The following is a 16,267-nucleotide window of genomic DNA, read 5'->3' on the forward strand; positions in this document are numbered from 1 at the left end:
TATATGAATATAAAAAGAAGTGGTGTGGCATTAATCTAGCATATTTATTGTCATTCCTATATTTATGATACTCGATATCTCACCCCTTCTGTTTGAATGTTACCCTTGTTGGTAACGTGCAGGTAATCAGGAGGAGTAGTCTATAGCCTTTATTTCGAGTTGGAGTCCTTGCTCTGATACGTAGCACTCGGGGGGGAAATGGACGCTTGTTTTCCTTCTGTTATAATTTGAATTAAGTTGTTATTTGAGAAGTAGTTTCTGTTTTAAGTTGTGGGCAAGATACTATGTTTTCTTTAAGTTTTAAAGACATTGGATTCGTTGCATAACTATTTGTCAAAGTGAACTAGTTCAAAGACTAATTAACTGTCACAAGAGCATTTAAGTTTATTTATGAGTTCATCTCAAAGTTTATGTGCTATGTATCTGTTACAAGAGCATTATGTTAATGTTTTAAGTGATTATGTAATGCCTCATGAGTGTTAAAATTTTTATCACTCTGATATTTGCAATACATATGCCGTTTAGAATTGGGGTGTTACATTAGTGGTATCAGAGCAATGGTTGGTCAGAGACCAAGTTTTTAGTATAATATATATTCTAATACTTACTGATACTCGATATGTGTAAGTAGCACTATCGAGCTGTTGTTTGATAAGAGTTGTTGGCTGTTTGGAGATTCAGGAAAATGGTTGCCGGAAGGAATGATGAAGCTATCGCTGAGGCATTGGCAATGTTGGCTGGCGCCATTGGGCAAGGTCAGCAAGCGAACCTTGGGAACCATAATCAGGATGAATTCCGTGCTTTGGGAAAATTTTAGAGGAACAATTCGCCAACCTTTGAAGGAGCATACGACCCTGACAAAGCACAGGCATGGCTGAAAGCAATTGAGAAGATCTTTCGAGTCATGAATTGTACTGACGCGCAGAAGGTGCAGTTTGGCACCCATATGCTTGAGAAAGAAGCTGAAGATTGGTGGGACAACACTGTTCAGAGGCTTGAAGGTGATGGGATGGAGATTACTTGAGATCTTTTCAAGGGTGCATTTCTGGAGAAGCACTATCCAGAAGATGTGCGTGGAAAGAAGGAAATTGAGTTTCTTGAACTGAAGCAGGGTAATGGAACCGTGGCGGAGTATGCTACAAAGTTTGAGGAATTGATTAAGTTTTGTCCCCACTACAATACTGCCGAAGCTGAGAGATCTAAGTGTAACAAGTTTGTGAATGGTTTGAGACCTGAGATCAAGAATGCTGTGGGATATCAACAGATTATCCAATTTTCTGACCTGGTTAACAGGAGTAGGATATATGATGAGGATAGCAGGGAAAGTGCTGCTCACTACAAGTCTTTGAAAGAGAAGAAAGAAAAGGGGCAATTCAGAGGGAAACCGTATGGGAATCCTGCTGATAAGGGTAAACAAGAAGCTGGTCATGACAAGAAGCCGAGTGGGGAAGGAGCTCCTAATCCGGTTAGGTGCTACAAGTGTGGTGTTGAAGGACATCGTTCTCCTGAATGTCCCAATTCAGAAGCAACATGATTTAAGTGTGGCAAGCTGGGCCACAAATCCTTTGAGTGCCTAGAAGGTAAAACTGTGGCATGCTACAGATGTGGAGAGTAAGGTCACATCAGTACTAATTGTGACAAACCCAAGAAGGATCCTGCAAGGGGGAAGGTGTTTGCTTTATCTGGTGCTGAGACTACTGCTGAGGATAGACTAATTCGAAGTACGTGCTTTATTAATGGTACATCTTTGATTGCCATTATTATTATGGGTGTGATGCATTCTTTATTTCATTGGAGCTTGAGAGTCAGATGAGGGAGTCCTACCCGAATTGTTCGTTTAAGGAAATTTTCGAGGGCGAAAATTCTTAAGTGGGGGAGAGTTGTAACACCCCGTTTTTAATTAAAATAATGTTGGTATTTTATTTTAATTAAGATTATATTGTATGGTGGTTTAATAGGTGATATAATAATACTTTAATGAAATAAAATATTTTTTTTGTGATGCTGGGTGTGTTTTATGAAATGGAAGAGAGCTAGGGGTGAAAGTTAGGATTAAAAATAGAGACAAGGACTAGGAGAGATTTTAGGATTTTTAGTTTAGCCCTTGAGGAATTAGGTTTAGATGGTTTAATAAGGATGGGGAAGCAGCTAAAGAAAAAAAAAAATAAGAAAGAAGATGACGCGTGAAAGAAGGAGAAAAAAAAAAGAAGAAGGCTGTGCGTGAAGTAGCAGGAAGAGAGGGAGAGCGGATCGGCTTCGGAGAATTCGATCGGGAACGGGGAGTTGCACTCAATCCAAAGGTAAGGGTGGGATTTTGAGTTTCTAATGGAATTATGGTGAATGATATTAGGGATTTGGGAGATGTAGAATTGTTTCTGTTAATGATGTTCTGGAAATCTGATTTGAAATCCATTGATTTTGGGATTTTCTTTTGTGTGATTGAACGGGGTGAGGGCAGAACCATAGTATGCTAGGAGTTTTGGGTTGAGGTTCCCTTTTGATTTTCTTTATGATCACGCACATAAGGACTGTTAGGTAGCATGCTTGTTAGGTTTTGTGTCTTGTTTGATGATAAACAACTTTAATCACTTATTTTGGAACATAAAACGGACTGGTCATTTTCCTGGTATGAACCGTGACTTTCGAAGCCTTTTAGAGCCTGTTTAGAGTTCTCGAATAATGTTGCGTTGAACTGAGAAAGTGTAGGCCTTTGAAAGAGCTTTCTGGAATGATATGGTACATAATTTTTTGTTGAGAGACGAGGTCTTTAAGTTCAGTTTAGTAAACCATGTTTTTCTGCGCTCTGTATCTGCTATCTCTGCCAGTGAACTTCAACGTGATTTTTCACCTTGTTAATGTGCCCAGAAAATTCTTTGATGAACTAGAAAGAGGTGGAGTTTTCTGTTAGCTTTTCAAATTGAGGTCATTTGTAATTTTTGAACAAGTAACGAATCTTGTAGGTTATCTCTACTAAAATATGTTTCTGCTGTGAGCGTAATTCCTGAACTGCTATATGATTTATGCACGGATTTGATGATGCTGTGCTGCTGTCCAAAATTTCCTGGGCTGGACAGTACACTTCGAGACCTGTTTTCGCCCAGTTAGAGTGCTCAAATGAGGATGTGATCAACTAAGAAATTGTAGGACTTTAAGTTAGCTTTCTAGGCATATAAAATACATGATTTTTGGTTCAGTAACGAATTCAGGAGACCGCTTTTAGTGGCTGGTGTTCCTGCTGTTTTTCCAGATTACGGAAATTATGATTGTTTTGGAAATATAATTAGATTTAGCTTACATGTTGTATGAAAGTTAATGTCTTTATGTGCCATGTATTAGCTATGAGGATGATGCATGTGGCTGAACACCTTTAGCATGAAATCCATAATTTATTTACCATATGTGATAGCTTCTTCCATGATTGCATGCTTAAGTGAGTTGTTTCATTGATTTGGTGCCAAAATTGCCTAAGATGTCAGGGTAATTGTATAGTTGATAAAAATGCATGTGTGCTGAATTGTGTTGTTTTAAGCGATGTTAGTGATGTAGTGATATAGGCGCAATGCCTCATGTTGAAGTGATGATTATGAGATGTATACGTCCTTTTGAGTCGCATAGCATCTGCATACTCTGTGATGGCCTGTATTGGCGATTTGTGATGAAGGCTTATGCCTTGTGCCTCCAATAATTGGCAATTAGTGATGAGGGCTGAAGCCTTGTTGGTACCACATACATATGCATAGTCATTGTTGTGTTCGAATTGTATCCGAGTCGATGACGTTATTTGTGACTGTTTTAGTAACTGAGCTATATGAATATAAAAAGAAGTGGTGTGGCATTAATCTAGCATATTTATTGTCATTCTTATATTTATGATACTCGATATCTCACCCCTTCTGTTTGAATGTTACCCTTGTTGGTAACGTGCAGGTAATCAGGAGGAGTAGTCTATAGCCTTTATTTCGAGTTGGAGTCCTTGCTCTGATACGTAGCACTCGGGGGGGAAATGGACGCTTGTTTTCCTTCTGTTATAATTTGAATTAAGTTGTTATTTGAGAAGTTGTTTCTGTTTTAAGTTGTGGGCAAGATACTATGTTTTCTTTAAGTTTTAAAGACATTGGATTCGCTGCATAACTATTTGTCAAAGTGAACTAGTTCAAAGACTAATTAACTGTCACAAGAGCATTTAAGTTTATTTATGAGTTCATCTCAAAGTTTATGTGCTATGTATCTGTTACAAGAGCATTATGTTAATGTTTTAAGTGATTATGTAATGCCTCATGAGTGTTAAAATTTTTATCACTCTGATATTTGCAATACATATGCCGTTTAGAATTGGGGTGTTACATCTTAGTTATAATCGAAAAAAATATATATATATATTCACGTTTTTCCGCATTAAGTTTACTTTTGGTTACTAAAGTGACGCCACCGAAATCGGGGTGTTACAGCTTGCTTTGCTCATTCTGAATACGGCCTTCTTCCTCAACCATCTGAAATAACCTCTGCTAATCATTCTGAATTCTGTCAATTCGGGCAGCAAGAACTTCAACTTCTGGAGCTGGATCAGATGTAGGAACTTCTGGAGCTTGAACATGAGGAGTAACTTCAGCCTCTGATGACATTGCAATATCAACTTGAATTGGCCCTTGCTTCTGAACTTCATCAGCATCTGCATCTTCCAGAATGACTATGCCATCTGTGCTTTCTTCTTCTTTCTCTGCTGAGAGCATCACAGCATCTTCTGAGGTACATTCAGAGACAGCACATGGTCTTTCAGCCATAGCTCTCCGCAAGGGTTCACAGACCTTGTGTAGCACTCTCTGCTTCTGCTCATAGGCTCTTTCGGATGCATCATGAACTCTTAGTCTTTTCTCCCTGCTAAGTTGCTTCTGAAGTTCATGACCTTTGCCTTCTGACCATCTCTCAAATGCAGACCATAGACTATCAACAAGAGAGGCATCAAACTGATTATCAGTTACCTGGTACAGCCAGTTCAACCTTCTGATGGCCTCTGCAGAAAACTCCTGAATGAGTTGAGGAAGATTCTGAGGAAGGAAGGAGGTGGCCAGGGTCAGAACAGGCTGAGGAGTTCTGGCAGCATTGGAGCTCGAAGCATTTGATTCTTCCATGTGCTCAGAAGGAATGGACTCAATCTCATGATCCTTCTCTACGCCTGAGTGATCTGATTCATCCATATGCTCAGCTTCAGTGATAGTATCCGGCCTTTGCCTTGAGGTGACAGTCTTTTCAGGTGAAGGGAAACTCAGATCCTGTGAGTTGACTGCTGAATAATTGGACAAGGACACATAAGAGGTCGCAGCAGCATCTGGAATCCGATCTTCAAAATTGGAAGCAAATTGTTGAAGAGGCTTCACATTGAAAGGCGGCTCAAGGATCTGGACATCATCATCTTCCTTTTCTTTCTCAGCAGGGATCTCACCAGTTTGGGTTATGAGGAAGGTGTGTGGAGTGGATGCAGGCTTGGGAGAGAACTGTTGAACTAAGGTTCTTTGAGTGGCCTCATGTTGAACAATACCTTGAATGAAGGAATTGAAAGGAGGTATTGGTTCAGTTGGGATGAATGTGGAAGAGGTGTAAATTGGAATGGAAGGGATGGCTGTGGTGGCTGTTTGGATCCTTGAAGTAGGAGCTTGAGGTTCAGCTTGTGTTTGAGTTTGTGTCTCAGTTTGAGTGGGTGCTGTTTGAGTTAAGGTGGGCATGGAAGTAGATATAGGCAGGGGTTGTTCAGGTATAACTACTAAAGCAGAATCAGAATTAATGCTTTCAGTAATTACCTTACTGGAGCTTCTGATTGGTGAGGTTCTGGTGAGAGTTGCAGTCCTTGCTGGATCATAAGTGCGTTTAGATCTTCTTTCCCTCTGTACTTCTGAAGTTGGTTCAGATGCTTGTTCTGCAGCTGGTTCCTTCTGCTGAAGTGGTCCCCTCAGAGGAAGCTTCCTTCTCTTCACTAGGGGAATAACGTCAGAATCAGTGGATTCTTCAGCATCTGAATCTTCCCTTATACCCAGAATCACATTCTGAATGATCTCATGGTCATCCTGCTCATCTTCCTCTTCCTCAAGAATAATTTTGCGTCTCTTAGCCAGAGGCATGTCTTCATCTTCAGTTTCTTCACTTGGGAAGTCTTCCCATGTGTCTTCTGAGCTTTCAGAATCAGACATTTGTTGTTGTTGAGCTGAGGTTCTCTTCAGATGCCTTTTAGGAGATGGTTCCCTGATGATCACAGTCTTGGAAGCAGTCTTCTTCTTTGCAGGTTCCTCTATCAGAATCTCTTTACCCTTAGGATCTGAGGGCTTGCTGCTTGTTGTTCTCCTGGATTTCCTGGTTGCCAGGTTAGGAGGACTCTCAGGAAGAGTGCTAACAAATTCTGTAAGGGTGATTGGATCACCTTGACTTCTGAGCATCCTGACATATTCCAGAATGCATGCTGGATTGTCCTTTTTGGACCAAATGGGAAAGTCATCAATGGGGTAATGCCTCCGACGAACTTCATCAGAAGTGTCTTCTTTGGGAGCAACTTTAATCTTCTTAATGATCTGCATCTTCTTCAACTTTGTGCTATTGAGAGCATCACCAACTGTCATGGCCAGATCTTCGTGAAGTCCAAGATCTGATAGAGTCTTGACAAGCTTATTTTGGACGAAGATGTCTGACAGCAGCCTTCCATACGGAATGTAAGAGATGAATCTCTTGTTCTCAGAACCAGTTGTGGTCCTTGATTTCTCAATACACTCCTTCAGATAATTGAAAAGTAGGAATGGCAGACATATAAGCTCACCAGTTGAAATATAGTACATGATTACCTTCTGAGTTGCATTCAGGTAATCAGTTCCTCCAGTTCTGGGGTGAATACAGTGCATGAAGATCTTTTGCCAAATCTTCATTTCAGACTTCAAGTCCTTAATGTTGTACTTGGTTTTCTCATAAGACCAGTTATCATAGAGCGCCTTATTGACCACAGTCCTCATTCCAGCAACATTTGCTTCAACATTCTTGATCCTTTTTCCCTGCTGAAACTCCATACCCAGCAGTTTTGCTATAGATTCTTCAGAGATCACAATTTTCTTGTCCAGTACATGCGAGAACTCGACAACCAATTTGTGATAGATTGGACCAACGAGCCTGTTGAAGTACCCAGACCATCCTTGCAACTCGACTTGGTTCCTAATATCAAACCCATGTTGAGCAAGATTATCAAAATCAACTCTTGCTTCGCAGCACACACTCAGTTCTTCCACTTTCTTTGCACAGGTGACTACATTTGGTGCATTCAGAATCTTCTGTGCTTCCTCGAATCTTTGCTTCTCTTGGTCTTTGGCAGTTTGTGTGGTAGAAGCAGAAACATTCGCCTTAGGTTTCCTTGATTTGCCCATGATTCTTAGAGATGGAGGTTTAGGGTTCAGAGAGAGGAGGAAATGTTGGAGGAAGGAATATGAATGAATTCAATGCACACGGATAGTTTCAAAACCGTAAGTGTAAGTGAGTGGGAGATCGTGTGTGACAGTGCATATAGTGGGTTTAATGGTAACCGTTGACAGTTTTTCTAAGAAATTAAAGGCAAAATCAACGGTTATAAAATATATAGTCTGAAAATAGCATAGTAGAGGAGAGTAGACATCATCATTATAGCAGATATACCACGCGACTCAAGGAACTATGTCACAAATGAAGTGACACGTGTATTGTTGTCTACCACAGAAGTTTAACCAGTGGGTTAAGTGCTTCTGATCGAGTAACTTCTGAAAGGGGTAACATCTGATGACTTCAAAGGTACCATGGTCAGAAGTTCTGAAGAAAACCTTACTCTGGACAAAAATCCATGTTCAGGTTTTCAAGAATAAATAAAAACCTATCTTCTGCCAAGGGCTTAGTAAAGATATCTGCCCACTGATGGTCAGTATCAACATACTCTAATGATAGAGTGCCCTTCTGAACATGGTCACGAATATAATGATACTTTACCTCTATATGCTTTGCTCTTGAGTGTAGAATGGGGTTCTTGCTGAGTGAAATAGCAGCTGTGTTGTCACAGTAGATAGGAACCTTCTTCATAGACAATCCATAGTCCTCTAGATGGTTCTTCATCCATATGGTTTGTGTACAGCAAGTGGCAGCTGAGACATACTCTGCTTCAGCAGTTGATAGAGCAATTGCGTTCTGTCTTTTGCTTGACCAAGATACAAGATTTGATCCAAGGAAATGGCAGCTTCCAGAGGTGCTTTTCCTTTCCACTCTATCTCCAGCAAAGTCAGCATCACAAAAACCTGAAAGTGTATACTCTGATGTTTTTCTATACATCAAGCCAAGGTTAGTAGTTCCTTTCAGATATTTGAGGATCCTCTTAACAGCAGTTAAATGAGTCTCTCTAGGATCTGATTGGAATCTAGCACAGAGATGCACACTAAACAATATATCAGGTCTAGATGCAGTTAAGTAAAGAAGAGAGTCTATCATTCCACGATAGAGCTTCTGACAAACCTTAGAGGAAACTTCCTCTTTCTCAAGAATGCATGTTGGATGCATTGGAGTCTTTGAGATGTTGCAGTCACTCATGTTGAACTTCTTCAGAAGTTCCAGGGTGTACCTCTTCTGATGGATGTAGGTGACTCCTGGTCGTTGATCTATTTGAATTCCCAGGAAGTATTTAAGTTCTCCCATCATGCTCATTTCAAATTCAGCCTGCATTAACTTAGAGAATTCCTTGCACAAGGAGGGATTAGCAGAACCAAAAATGATATCATCAACATAAATCTGAACTATAAGAATGTCATTCTTATAGGTTCTGCAGAAAAGAGTATTGTCACCTTTACCCCTTACAAACTCATTCTGTAGAAGAAAGGAGCTGAGCCTTTCATACCACGCTCTGGGAGCTTGCTTCAATCCATAGAGTGACTTCTTGAGCTTGTAGACATGCTCTGGGTGTTTGTCATCTTCAAAGCCAGGAGGTTGCTTGACATACACTTCCTCTGAAATGTAGCCATTGAGGAAGGCACTTTTGACGTCCATCTGGTGAAGAATGATGTTGTGATTTACTGAGAAGGAAATCAGTAGCCTTATAGCTTCAAGCCTTGCTACAGGAGCAAAGGTCTCAGTGTAATCAATTCCCTCTTGTTGACTGTAGCCTTGAGCTACCAGTCTTGCCTTATTTCTTGTTACTTCTCCTTTTTCATTCAGCTTGTTTCTGAATACCCACTTGGTTCCAATGACATGGAAACCTTTGGGTTTGGGCATTAAGGTCCATACATCATTCTTGGTGAACTGATCTAGCTCTTCTTGCATTGCTTGAATCCAACTTTTGTCATCAAGAGCTTCATCAACTGATTTCGGCTCAATGAGAGACACAAGTCCCTTCAGACTCAGAAGAGTCTCTTCTGAAGGTTTGAGCATAGACCTGGTTCTGACGGGAGCATCTTTGTTGCCAATGATCAGTTCTTCTGGATGAGAAGCAACTATTCTTTTCTTCTTCTGAAGTGGATCAGAAGTTGTTGGAAAATCTTCAGATGCTTCTGCCTCTGGAGCAACATCCTCTGGGCTTTTCATTGGTTGATTTGCTTCTGAACAGTCAATGCTTAAATCTGCAAATCTTTTAAACAGCTTTGACTTTTCTGAGCCAAGATTATCATCAAATCTAATCTGGATGGATTCCTCAACAGTTTGATGAATAATATTGTAAATTCTAAAACCTTTAGATCTTTCAGAATAACCAAGAAAATAACATTTTAAAGCTTTGGAATCGAATTTACCCAATTGCTCCTTAGTGTTGAGCATGAAGCAAGTACTTCCGAATGGATGGAAGTAAGAGACGTCAGGTTGTCTTCCTTTGCATAGCTCATAAGGAGTTTTCTCCAGAATTGGTCTAATGGAGATTCTGTTCTGAATGTAGCATGCAGTGTTGACTGCTTCTGCCCAGAAGTGCTTGGCCATACTTGATTCTTGCATCATGGTGCGAGCCATCTCCTGAAGAGTTCTATTCTTTCTTTCAACTACTCCATTTTGTTGAGGAGTGCGAGTACAAGAGAAGTTATGAGAGATTCCTTGAGAGTTGAATAATTCTTCAAAAGCTTTGTTCTCAAATTCTCCACCATGGTCACTTCTGACAGTAATCACGGAAGATTGAAACTCCTTCTGAACTTGGGTAATGAAGTTGGTAAACACAGTATGTGTTTCATCTTTGTGCCTTAGGAACTTTACCCATGTCCACCTGCTATAATCATCTACAATGACTAACCCATACTTCTTTCCTCCAATGGATTCAGTTTTCACTGGTCCAAAGAGATCAATGTGAAGTAGCTCAAGGGGCCTTGTTGTAGATACTACATTCTTTGCTTTAAAAGGCTTCTTGGTGAATTTACCCTTCTGACAAGCTTCACATAGAGCCTCTAATGAATACTTCAGACGAGGCAATCCTCTGACCAGATTTAGCTTGCTAAGTTGAGAGATTTTCCTGAGACTTGCATGTCCTAGACGTCTGTGCCAGATCCATTGCTCATCATTAACTGACATGAGGCACTTAACCTTCTGAGATAGCAGTTCAGAAGATCTGATTTTGTAAATATCGTTTTTCCTCTTCCCAGAAAACAGAACAGATCCATCTGTTTGACTAACAGCTTTGCATCCGGTTTGATTGAAGATCACATCGTAACCTTTGTCAGCAATTTGGCTTATGGAGAGCAAGTTGTGAAATAATCCTTCCACCAGAAGTACATCATTGATAACTGGAATTTTTCCATCTCCTATGGAACCTTTTCCAATAATTTTTCCCTTCTGGTTTCCTCCAAAGCCAACGTCTCCTCCTGACTTAAGCGGTGTCAGTTCTTGGAATATAGACCTTGTGCCCGTCATGTGTCGCGAGCATCCACTGTCCAGGTACCATGACAGGTGTCTTAACTGAGCTGCATAAGATGTCTGTAACAGGAATAATTTTTGCTTTAGGTACCCACATCTTGGGTCCTTTCTTGTTAGTTTTCCCAGAAGTTCTTGGAACTTTGGGTGCAACAGGAGGATAATGCAGAGGAACTTGAGTATAATATTTAGACATATCAAGTTTAAACTTCCCCTTTGGTTTCACCACCTTTGGTGTAACCTTTTCTGGAATGACAGTGCCAGCGGGAACGAAATGTTTATGCAAGGGTTCGCGTTTGGACTGAATTGACTCATCTTTCATGGATTGAAAGTAGCCAAGGCCACTAATCCCATTTCTGCTCATGCCATAGATCATTGAAGCCATAAGACTTCTGTCTATGCCCTTTGCAAGGAACTTTTGAAACGCTTTCTCATATTTTGTCTCATACTTAACATCAGATGATGCAAGTTGGTCTTCTAACACATTATTTTTAGCACGAAGAACAGCATTGTCATTAACAAGAATATAGTTTTCATCCATGAGTTCAGAGACTGACTTCTCATGAACTTCTGAAGAACTGGTTTTAGCAGCATATTTCTTTTTAAGCTCTTTATGCTTATTTAGCAAAATATCATGTTTCTTCATTATTTCAGATAAAGCAGTTCTTAGCTCAGATAGAGAGAAGTCAGAGAATACCTCATCATCATTTTCAGAGTCTGAATCATCTTCTAAAGCTTCAGCACCTCTGCTGGTGGTAGCCATTAGAGCCTCCACAGCTTCATCTTCTTCTGACTCAGCTTCTTCAGAATCAGTTGCATCAAAGGTTATGAGGGCTTTCTTTTTGAAGACTTTTCTTGGTCTCTTGTCCTTCTTAAGCTTGGGACAGTCACTCTTGTAGTGCCCAGATTCCTTGCACTCGAAGCAAGTGACTTCCTTTCCAGATGATTTCTTCTGACCAGATGAAGATTCATATCTTCCTGAACTTTTCTTTGGTCTTTTGCCTTTGCTATGTCTGTTCTTCCAGAGTTTGCTTAACCTCTTTGTGAAAAGAGATAGCTCTTCATCATCAGACGCGTCTGATAGCTCTTCAGATGAATTTTCCTCTTCTGCCTGATAGGCTTTTGCTTTGTCAGACTTTGACTTAAGAGCAATAGACTTGTCTTTCTTCTGAGGCTTGTCTCCTTTGAGTTCAATCTCATGGCTTCTGAGATGACTCACGAGCTCTTCTAACTTCAAAGAGTTCAAGTTTCTGGAGAGTTTCAGGGCAGTGACAAAAGCTCTCCACTCTTTAGGCAAACTTCTGATAATCTTCTTGACATGATCACCAGTAGAGTAGCCCTTGTTTAGCACTCTGATTCCAGCAATCAGAGTTTGAAACCTTGAGTACATCTCCTCAATGGTTTCACCAGATTCCATCTTAAACTGCTCATATTGTTGTATGAGAGCAAAAGCCTTGGTTTCCTTGACCTCTTCATTTCCTTCATGCGTCATGACCAAGGAGTCAAAGATGGATTTAGCAGTTTCTTTGTCAGAGATCTTCTCATACTCAATATATGATATTGAGCTGAATAGCATGGACTTCTCCTTGTGATGATCCTTGAAACGCTTCTTCTGAGCGTCAGTCATTTCAGAACGAGGGATCTTCACTCCTGAAACATCTACTGGATCAGTATAGCCTTCAATGACCATATCCCAGAGATCTGGGTCAGTGCCAAGGAAATAACATTCTATTCTATCTTTCCAGTACTCAAACTTTTCACCATCAAAGATTGGTGCTCTGAGTTGATTGTTGTTGTTGTTGTCAGCGGAAGTATTGGCTTGGGCCATTGCTTGTTTTTCACACAAGGTTCTGGATCACTGAACACTGTTAGGTGTTAAAATCAGAACCGGAGCTCTAATGCCAATTGAAGGTGCGAAAAACACTAGAAAGGGGGGGGTTTGAATAGAGTTTTTGAATCTCGGGTATACTTTTAAGCTTTTTCAAAACTCAAAGATAAAAACTAAGTGCTGAATAATAGGAAGTAAAGCACACGAGTATTTTATCCTGGTTCACTTGAGATAAAAGCTCAAGCTAATCCAGTCCACCTGTGAAGGTGATTTCTTCCTTCTTCTGATGAAGGCAATCCACTAAAATCAATGAGTGTTACAACTGCACTTTCCAACCTGCTAAGTGACTAACAATACACTGATTTTCTCACTAGTATCCTCTTAAGAAGCTGATCTACCGATCCTCTTAAGACTAGCTAAATACTGAATCAGCCTTGATTCAGTCCTCTCAAGATCCGACCAACCTTGGTCTCTTGATGAACTTTACAAAATGTGTAATAGGTTTCGGGTTTACAATAAGTGCTTCTAACAAGCGAATAGTAAACTCAGAAGTTTAAGAACAGTGAAGAAATAATGCTAAGAGAATGGTTCGTATGTGTTGAATATTTTCAGCAAAGTTTCTTAGCTTCTTTCTTCTTTCTTCAGCCTTTAAATACTCCAAGACTTGTGATGTAGCCGTTGCTAGGGTTTTATCCGTTGGAGTGGCAATTCTGTAATATCAGACTGCTAGGCTATACAAGGTAGGTGGTGGACAGACTGAGACATTTACGATGTTGTACTGTGATAGCGACTTGTCCTCTCACTAGTTGACTTGTGATGAAGGAGCTTCAGATGAACGTTTGATGAAGCTTCTGATCATCGTCAGATTGAAGCTTGGAGTCTTCTGACCATGCAACTTCTGCTTCTGAACAAGTTCCTCAGAACTTCTGATCGTCAGAGCTAGAATAGCTTGGGTCTTCAGAACCAACTTCTTGCAAGTCTTCAGAACTTGAGTCTTCTGCTTCTGGACCGTTCCACTGGAACATTTGGTCTTCAGAACTTCTGACTTGAGTTCTTCAGATCTTCTTGAGAGCTTCCATCTTCAGAACTTCTGAAGTATTTGCCACTGTTCAGAACGAACATGGTAGGATAATGAGCTCTCTTTTTAGTAACCCTTGGTTCTTCTTCTTCTGAACGAATAGGCTTGGGTCAGATTCAGAACCTGTTTGTCACAACTTAAAAAGACAAACGTTAGGGTACCACAATTGTTCATCATCACAAACCTTAATTGTAATCATCAAAACATAGAGATGCAACCACTGATCAAACCTTGATCTTACAAACCTAACGTGCGTACAGTCCACAGTTTTGTAACGAAACACTGGTCATGGGAAAAATACCTTGAGGCTCATATTCTTCCTTCAATTATAAAAATCTCTTAAACAGTGCTCTAGAAGCGGATATAGCCTTTTTTGGACACTCTCGACCTTAGTCGGGCGCGCATATGGCTCGTGCGATCACTCAAAATGACTATAGTGTCATCCTTAATCATACTCTAAACTTAGTTATCATATATATAATATTCATGACTCGCAATAGGGTTCAATTCAGGAGAATAACATAAAATATAAACACACAATCATTTAATATAACGAAAATAGATAAATAATCTAGTTATTTATTTCGGGGTCTTACATTGATAACGTGTTATGAAATGAAGTCTAAACAAGTGATGAAAGAGATGAGAGGAGAGAAACAAGAGCAAGAGAGGATACAAATATTGTGAATAGAGGTCCTCATTTTGATGCATCTCCTTTGTATTTATAGGTCTCTGAGCTTCAAAGATGACTTCATCATTAGAATCAATGACACTACACTTCACTTTGTTAAAGGAAACAGTGAATCCACTATCACACAATTGACTTATGCTAAGTAGATTATGTTTTAGCCCCTTAACTAACAAGACATTATTTATTACAGGAAGGGTTTCCTTACCAACATCACCTTCTCCAACAATGAATCCCTTCTGGTTACCTCCTAAAGAGAATGTTGCACCGTCTTTTCTAGCTTGGATTTTTGGGAACATAGACCTTTCTCTCGTCATGTGTCGTGAGAAACCACTGTCCAGGTACCATTGTTGGTGTTTCTTTCGTCTTGTTAAGCATATCTGCAACATGGATAATTGACTTTTTCGGTACCCAAATCTTCTTGGGTCCTAAGTGGTTAGTTGCATACTTAGAAGGTGTCTTTTTTTCAGAAGAAGTCTTCTTTTTAAATAAACTTGGTTTTCAGAAGTAGACGATGTAAATTGTAAGACCCACGTTTTTAGAATTAGAATAATTAATTAAATTCGGACTCACGCCTAGGATGCTGTGTAAGCTTGAGAGGAACTTGAACTAGAGTTTGATGATTTGTCGATTGAAACTTTATAGACTACTCAATATATGTTTAATTATGACACTATAGTTAGTTTAAAATATAGCACCCGACTAAGGTCGAGAGTGTTCCAAAAAGGTTATTTTTGCTATTAGAGCACTGTTTAAGATATAGTTCGACAACGGCAAGAGAATAAGACCTTTAGGGTATTTTTCCCTTGACCCGTGTTCCATTACGGAACTTTCGGTTGTAAACTCGGTAGTGTTCACTTATCGGAAACTCGATAAAGTTAGACTTTATCTCCGCAAGGACTTTAAGTGAGACCCTTAACAAAAGGCTTTTCCATTCAGGGATTCTAACGAAGTTTCCATCCACGTAGTCTAAATTCTTTCGCTACTAGGAATCTTTCTTATGAAGGAAGTTTTCTCATCCGATGTCAATCGCAAAAAGTAGTTCTGCGACAAATTGTGATGCAAACTGCGCCATCTTGCCATTGAAATGAACTTGGAATAAGTATCGACCTTTATGGGGAGATACTTTGCTTAGATGCCCAATGTGAGAACATCATATTTATTCTAATTGTCTCACGATTATTCTTTAACTCGGTTTTTACTTATTTCTTGGTTCATAGATCATTTTAATTTGCTCAAAGTGATCCTAATTTATATTCTACTGTTTCATAAAGTTCCTCATAATTTTTAGGATAATAATATATTACCTCTATATTTTTCTCTTAACCTTATGAGCTAAATATTTCGGTGTCTAAATCAATTCGTACCGAATCACAAAATATCTTCTCATTTTTCTTGGTTCTCCCTCCTCCACGTCTCTTGCTCAGATGTTTATTTGAATTTTCATAGGGGTGGGCATATTTTCCGATCTGATCCGAACCCAACAAAACCGAGGACAAAACATGCCTTCGGTCGTATTCATGTGGGTTAACGGGTCATCGGATTGAGGAAATGGGTGTGCATGGGTAGCAGCGGTCGGTTTCGGTTTTAAAATTTTGTTACCGTCGGTAACCGAAACCGAGCGCTTTTGTTACAAACATTTGAATTTAAAACTGATAATTTTAAATTGATTTAGTGTAGAGTCTAGGCCTGCAGAGCTTTGGATAACCCCTTCACATTTCTACTTTCTAGCTGTGCCTGTACCCCGTGACTTTTCAATCATTTCCACTCTGTTTGGTGGGAGATGATTTGGGTAGAGAGAGTGTGCCAA

At 39.8% G+C, this 16,267-nt stretch overlaps 1 long non-coding RNA gene across 1 annotated transcript; it reads left to right on the forward strand.

The window, feature by feature from the left end:
* Nucleotides 1–1,460: 1,460 nt before the first annotated feature.
* LOC130748851 (uncharacterized) lies at nt 1,461–4,192 on the forward strand. Its single transcript, XR_009022790.1, has 2 exons — nt 1,461–2,300; nt 3,928–4,192. It is a non-coding gene; the product is annotated as an uncharacterized LOC130748851 (long non-coding RNA).
* Nucleotides 4,193–16,267: the final 12,075 nt, after the last annotated feature.

This window comes from Lotus japonicus, chromosome 3 (assembly GCF_012489685.1).
Source record: "Lotus japonicus ecotype B-129 chromosome 3, LjGifu_v1.2".
NCBI lineage: Eukaryota > Viridiplantae > Streptophyta > Magnoliopsida > Fabales > Fabaceae > Lotus > Lotus japonicus.